The sequence below is a fragment of the Arachis hypogaea genome, chromosome 13, assembly GCF_003086295.3.
Source record: "Arachis hypogaea cultivar Tifrunner chromosome 13, arahy.Tifrunner.gnm2.J5K5, whole genome shotgun sequence".
NCBI lineage: Eukaryota > Viridiplantae > Streptophyta > Magnoliopsida > Fabales > Fabaceae > Arachis > Arachis hypogaea.
Window position 1 is genome coordinate 32,178,207 of NC_092048.1, and position 6,883 is coordinate 32,185,089.

General features: G+C 41.3%; 1 non-coding gene across 1 annotated transcript; it reads left to right on the forward strand.

Moving 5' to 3' along the window:
* The first annotated feature begins 6,172 nt into the window (after positions 1–6,172).
* Positions 6,173–6,280, forward strand: LOC112739047 (small nucleolar RNA R71). The gene has a single exon (XR_003169987.1). It is a non-coding gene; the product is annotated as a small nucleolar RNA R71 (small nucleolar RNA).
* The last annotated feature ends 603 nt before the right edge of the window (positions 6,281–6,883 follow it).

Sequence of the window (6,883 nt, forward strand, 5' to 3'; positions counted from 1 at the left end):
GTATGTCAAGGGCCGAGATATCGTTTTAAACAATGAGACCATCAGTGATGCTTTGAAGTATACTGATGTTGGCCCCTGTGCCTACACGTCAGTTAAGTGGGATGAAGGAGTTGGTGTTTCTTACAATAATGTCCTGGCTAGTATTTGTGAACATATCTCCTTAATAGATGGCATTACACCCACTCACAAAGCCCTAGGATATGAGCATGCTCAACTACACCGAATAGTCAATCATATTATTCTGCCTCAAAGCGACTCATATCAAAGGGTTTCCTACACTGATACTCTTGTTTTATATGCCCTTCTCACCAAAACTGAAATTTTATTTGCATATTTGATGGTTAGATACATGTTTGACTCTGTTAGAAGTGAAAAGGACAAAGCTCTTCCTTATGGCATGTTTCTAACTTGCATTTTTGAGTATTTTGGTGTTGACTTGACCAATGAGAAATATGAAAATAGACATTCATATCTAAAGGGAGGTGGTTCAGTGAAACAGCAAAAAAGACCAACTCGATCTGAGAGAGTGGTTCTAGATGATGATGATGAAGAGTTCATTCCAGATGACTCTCCTGCTCCTTCCACTGAGGGTACTTCCATCTCCACTGGGAAGAAATCCACTCTGCTGAATGTGGTCAGGGATGTTTGGTGCACGAAATTGTGATCTCCAGGCTCGAACAAATCCTGGTAATGGCTCCAAAGCTTGGTGCTTTGATCTTAATTCATAATTGTCACAACTTCGATACAACTAACCAGCAAGTGCACTGGGTCGTCCAAGTAATACCTTACGTGAGTAAGGGTCGAATCCCACGGAGATTGTTGGTATGAAGCAAGCTATGGTCACCTTGTAAATCTCAGTCAGGCGGATTTAAACATGATACTTTATTAGATTAAAATAAACAATAAAAGGGATAGAGATACTTATGTAGATTCATTGGCAGGGATTTCAGATAAGCGAATGGAGATGCTTTTCGTTCCTCTGAACCTCTGCTTTCCTGCTATCTTCATCCAATCAGTCTTACTCCTTTCCATGGCTGGCTGTATGCAAGGGCATCACCGTTGTCAGTGGCTACATCCCCTCCTCTCAGTGAATCATATGCTCACGCACCCTGTCACGGCACGGCTATTCATCTGTCGGTTCTCGATCATGCTGGAATAGGATTCACCCTCCTTTTGCGTCTGTCACTAACGCCCAGCACTCGCGAGTTTGAAGCTCGTCACAGTCATTCAATCATTGAATCCTACTCAGAATACCACAGACAAGGTTTAGACCTTCCGGATTCTCTTGAATGCCGCCATCATTCTAGCTTACGCCACGAAGATTCCGGTTAGGAGATCTAAGAGATACTCATTCTAGCTTAATTCATGTAGAACAGAAGTGTTTGTCAGGCACGCGTTCATAAGGGGGAAGGATGATGAGCGTCACACATAATCATCACCTTCATCACGTTCTTGGGTGCGAATGGATATCTTAGAAGCGAAATAAGAAGAATTGAATAGAAAACAGTAGTACTTTGCATTAATCTTTGAGGAACAGCAGAGCTCCACACCTTAATCTATGGAGTGTAGAAACTCTACCGTTGAAAATACATAAGTGAAAGGTCCAGGCATGGCCGTGTGGCCAGCCCCTATGGTCTAAGAACCAGACGTCCAAAGATGCCTAATACAATAGTAAGAGGTCCTATTTATAATAAACTAGCTACTAGGGTTTACATGAGTAAGTATTTGATGTATAAATCCACTTCCGGGGCCCACTTGGTGTGTGTTTGGGCTGAGCTTAAGTGTTGCACGTGCAGAGGCCATTTGTGGAGTTGAACGCCAGTTTTTGTGCCAGTTTGGGCGTTCAACTCTGGTTTTGGATCCTTTTCTGGCGCTGAACGCCAGATTTGGGTAGAAAGCTGGCGTTGAACGCCAGTTTACGTCGTTAATTCTTGGCCAAAGTATGGACTATTATATATTGCTGGAAAGCCCTGGATGTCTACTTTCCATCGCAATTAGAAGCGCACCATTTAGAGTTCTGTAGCTCCAGAAAATCCACTTTGAGTGCAGGGAGGTCAGAATCCAACAGCATCAGCAGTCCTTTTTCAACCTCTGAATCTGATTTCTGCTCAAGTCCCTCAATTTCAGCCAGAAAATACCTGAAATCACAGAAAAACACACAAACTCATAGTAAAGTCCAGAAATGTGAATTTAACACAAAATCTATTAAAAACATCCCTAAAAGTAACTAGATCCTACTAAAAACATACTAAAAACAATGTCAAAAAGCGTATAAATTATCCGCTCATCACAACACCAAACTTAAATTGTTGCTTGTCCCCAAGCAACTGAAAATCAAAATAGGATAAAAAGAATAGAATATACTATAAATTCCAAACTATCAATGAAACAGAGCTTCAATCATATGAGCGGGACTTATAGCTTTTTGCCTCTTGAATAGTTTTGGCATCTCACTTTATCTATTGAGGTTCAGAATGATTGGCATCTATAGGAACTTCAGATTTCGAATAGTGTTATTGACTCTCTTAGTTCAGTATGATGATTCTTGAACACAGCTTCTTTATGAGTCTTGGCCGTGGCCCTAAGCACTTTGTTTTCCAGTATTACCACCGGATACATAAATGCCACAGACACATAATTGGGTGAACCTTTTCAGATTGTGACTCAGCTTTGCTAGAGTCCCCAATTAGAGGTGTCCAGGGTTCTTAAGCACACTCTTTGTTTTTTTTTTTTTTTTTTGCTTTGGACCTTGACTTTAACCGCTCAGTCTCAAGTTTTCACTTGACACCTACACGCCACAAGCACATGGTTAGGGACAGCTTGGTTTAGCCGCTTAGACCAGGATTTTATTCCTTTAGGCCCTCCTATCCACTGATGCTCAAAGCCTTGGGGTCCTTTTTAATTGCCCTTGCCTTTTGGTTTTAAGGGTTATTGGCTTTTTGCTCTTGCCTCTTGGTTTTAAGAGCTTTTGGCTTTTTCTGCTTGCTTTTTCTTTCTATTTTTTTTTTCGCCTATTTTTTTTTTTTCTGCAAGCTTTGCTCTTTGCTGCTTTTTCTTGCTTCAAGAATCATTTTTATGATTTTTCAGATTATCAAATAACATGTCTCCTAGTCATCATTCTTTCAAGAGCCAACATATTTAACATTCTTAAACAACAACTTCAAAAGACATATGCACTGTTCAAGCATACATTCAGAAAACAAGAAGCATTATCACCACATCAATATAATTAAACTAAGTTCAAGGATAAATTCAAAACTCATGTACTTCTTGTTCTTTTGAATTAAAACAGTTTTTATTTAAGAGAGGTGATGGATTCATAGGACATTTATAACTTTAAGACAAAGTTACTAACTACTAATGATCATGTAATGAAGACACAAACATAGATAAGCATATAACATAGAAAATGAAAAACAGAGAAAGTAAGAACAAGGAATGAGTCCACCTTAGTGATGTCCTTGAGCTCTTCTATGTCTCTTCCTTGCCTTGGCTGCTCCTCCTTCATTGCTTTTAGATCTTCTCTGATTTCATGAAGGATGATGGAGTGCTCTTGATGTTCCACCCTTAGTTGCTTCCAATAATTGTGTGGAAGAAAATGTATCCCCTGAGGTATCTCAGGGATCTCTTGATTTGCAGTCAAATGTTCTACCACTGAGCTATATACCCTTGATGGAAGCTTTTGTCTTCCCTTTCCTCTTTCTAAAGGTTTCTCTGGCCTTAGGTGCCATCAATGGTTATGGAAAAAACAAAAAAGCTATGCTTTTACCACACCAAACTTAGAATGTTGCTCGCCCTCGAGCAAAAGAAGAAATAATAGAAGAATAAGAAGAAGATATGGAGGAGATGGATGGGAGTGTGTATTCGGCCATATGGGTGGGAGAGAGATGTTGAATTTTTGAAGGTAGTGGGTGTATGGATGTGAGTGGTAAATGGAAAAAAAAAAGAAGGGATGATCATGAATGGAAAGAGAGATGATGAGGTAGGTGGGGATCCTGTGGGGTCCACAGATCCTGAGATGATCCTGTGGGGTCCACAGATCCTGAGGTGTCAAGGCATTTACATCCCTGCACCAATTTAGGCATGTAAAATGCCCTTGCACACAACTCTGGGCGTTCAGCGCCAGGTTGGTGCCCATTTTGGGCGTTCAACGCCCCTTTGCTGCCATTTCTGGCGTTGAACGCCAGAACCATGCTTGTTCTGGGCGTTCAGCGCCAGGATGCTCCCATTCTGGGCGTTCAGCGCCAGAACTATGCTCTGTTCTGGCGTTTGAACGCCAGACAGATGCTCCTCCAGGGTGTGATTTTTCTTCTGCTGTTTTTGATTCCGTTTTCAATTTTTATATTTATTTTGTGACTCCTCATGATCATGAACCTATAAAGACACATAACTAAGAAAAATATAGTTAGATAAATAAACATTGGGTTGCCTCCCAACAAGCGCTTCTTTAATGTCAATAGCTTGACAGTGGGCTCTCATGGAGCCTCACAGATGTGCAGAGCTTTGTTGAGACTCTCCAACACCAAACTTAGAGTTTGGATATGGGAGTTCAACACCAAACTTAGAGTTTGGTTGTGGCCTCCCAACACCAAACTTAGAGTTTGACTGTGGGGGCTCTGGTTGACTCTGCTTGGAGAGAAGCTTTTTCTGCTTCCTCTCCATGGTTGCAGAGGGAGATCCTTGAGTTTTAAACACAAGGGAGTTCTCATTCCATTGAAGGAATATTTCACCTCTGTCAACATCAATCACAGCTCTTGCTGTGGCCAGGAAAGGTCTTCCTAGGATGATGGATTCATCCTCTTCCTTTCCAGTATCCAGGACTATGAAATCAGCAGGGATGTAAAGGCCTTCAACCTTTACTAACACGTCCTCTACTTGTCCATAAGCCTGTTTTCTTGAGCTGTCTGCCATCTCTAATTAGATTTTAGCAGCTTGCACCCCATAGATTCCCAGTTTCTCTATTATAGAGAGGGGCATGAGGTTTATTCCTGAACCAAGGTCACACAGAGCCTTAAAGATCATGGTGCCTATGGTACAGGGTATTATGAACTTTCCAGGATCCTGTCTCTTCTGAGGCAATGTCAGTTGATCCAGATCACTTAGTTCATTGATGAACAAGGGAGGTTCAACTTCCCAAGTATCAATGCCAAATAACTTGGCATTTAGCTTCATGATTGCACCAAGAAACTTGGCAGTTTGCTCTTCAGTAACATCCTCATTCTCTTCAGAAGAGGAATACTCATCAGAGCTCATGAAGGGTATAAGGAGGTTTAATGGAATCTCTATGGTCTCTAGATGAGCCTCAGAGTCCTTTGGTTCCTCAGAGGGAAGCTCCTTATTGATCACTGGACGTCCCAGGAGGTCTTCCTCCTTGGGATTCACGTCCTCTCCTCTCCTCACAGGTTCGGCCATGGCGCTTATGTCAATGGCCTTGCACTCTCCTTTTGGGTTCTCTTCTGTATTGCTTGGGAGAGTACTAGGAGGGATTTCAGTGATCCTTTTACTCAGCTGGCCCACTTGTGCTTCCAGATTTCTAATGGAAGACCTTGTTTCATTCATGAAACTTACAGTGGCCTTAGATAGATCAGAGACTAGATTTACTAAATTAGAAGCATTTTGTTCAGAGTTCTCTGTCTGTTGCTGAGTTGATGATGGAAAAGGCTTGCTATTGCTAAACCTGTTTCTTCCACCATTATTAAAGCCTTGTTGGGGCTTTTGATCCTTCCATGAGAAATTTGGATGATTTCTTCATGTTGAGTTATAGGTGTTTCCATAAGGTTCACCTAAGTAGTTCACCTCTGCTATTGCAGGGTTCTCAGGATCATAAGCTTCTTCTTCAGGAGAAGCCTCTTGAGTACTGTTGGATGCAGCTTGCATTCCATGCAGACTCTGAGAGATCATATTGACTTGCTGAGTCAATATTTTATTCTGAGCCAATATGGCATTCAGAGTATCAACTTCAAGAACTCCCTTCTTCATAGGCGTCCCATTACTCACAGGATTCCTTTCAGAAGTGTACATGAACTGGTTATTAGCAACCATGTCAATGAGTTCTTGAGCTTCTGCAGGCGTTTTCTTTAGGTGAATGGATCCACCTGCAGAAGTGTCCAGTGACATCTTTGATAGCTCAGATAAAACCATCATAGAATATATCCAGGATGGTCCATTCTGAAAGCATGTCAGAAGGACACTTTTTGGTCAACTGTTTGTATCTTTCCCAAGCTTCATAGAGGGATTCACCCTCTTTCTGTCTGAAGGTTTGAACATCAGCTCTAAGCTTGCTCAGCTTTTGAGGAGGAAAGTACTTGGCTAAGAAAGCCGTGACCAGCTTATCCCAAGAGTTCAGGCTGTCTTTGGGTTGAGAATCCAACCATAATCTAGCTCTGTCTCTTACAGCAAAAGGGAAAAGCATGAGCCTGTAGACTTCAAGATCTACTCCATTAGTCTTAACAGTATCACATATCTGCAAGAATTCAGTTAAGAACTGAAAAGGATCTTCAGATGGAAGTCCATGAAACTTGCAGTTCTGCTGCATCAGAGAAACTAATTGAGGTTTCAGCTCAAAGTTGTTTGCTCCAATGGCAGAAATGGAGATGCTTCTTCCATGTAAATTGGAATTAGGTGCAGTAAAGTCACCAAGCATCTTCCTTACATTATTATTATTTTCGGCTGCCATCTCCTCTTCCTGTTCGAAAATTTCTGAAAGGTTATCTCTGGATTGTTGTATTTTAGCTTCTCTTAATTTTCTCTTCAGAGTCCTTTCAGGTTCTGGATCTGCTTCCACAAGAATGTTCTTATCCTTGCTCCTGCTCATATGACAAAGAAGAAGGCACAGAAAAATAATAATAATAATAATAGAGATCTTTTACACCACGGTATAGGG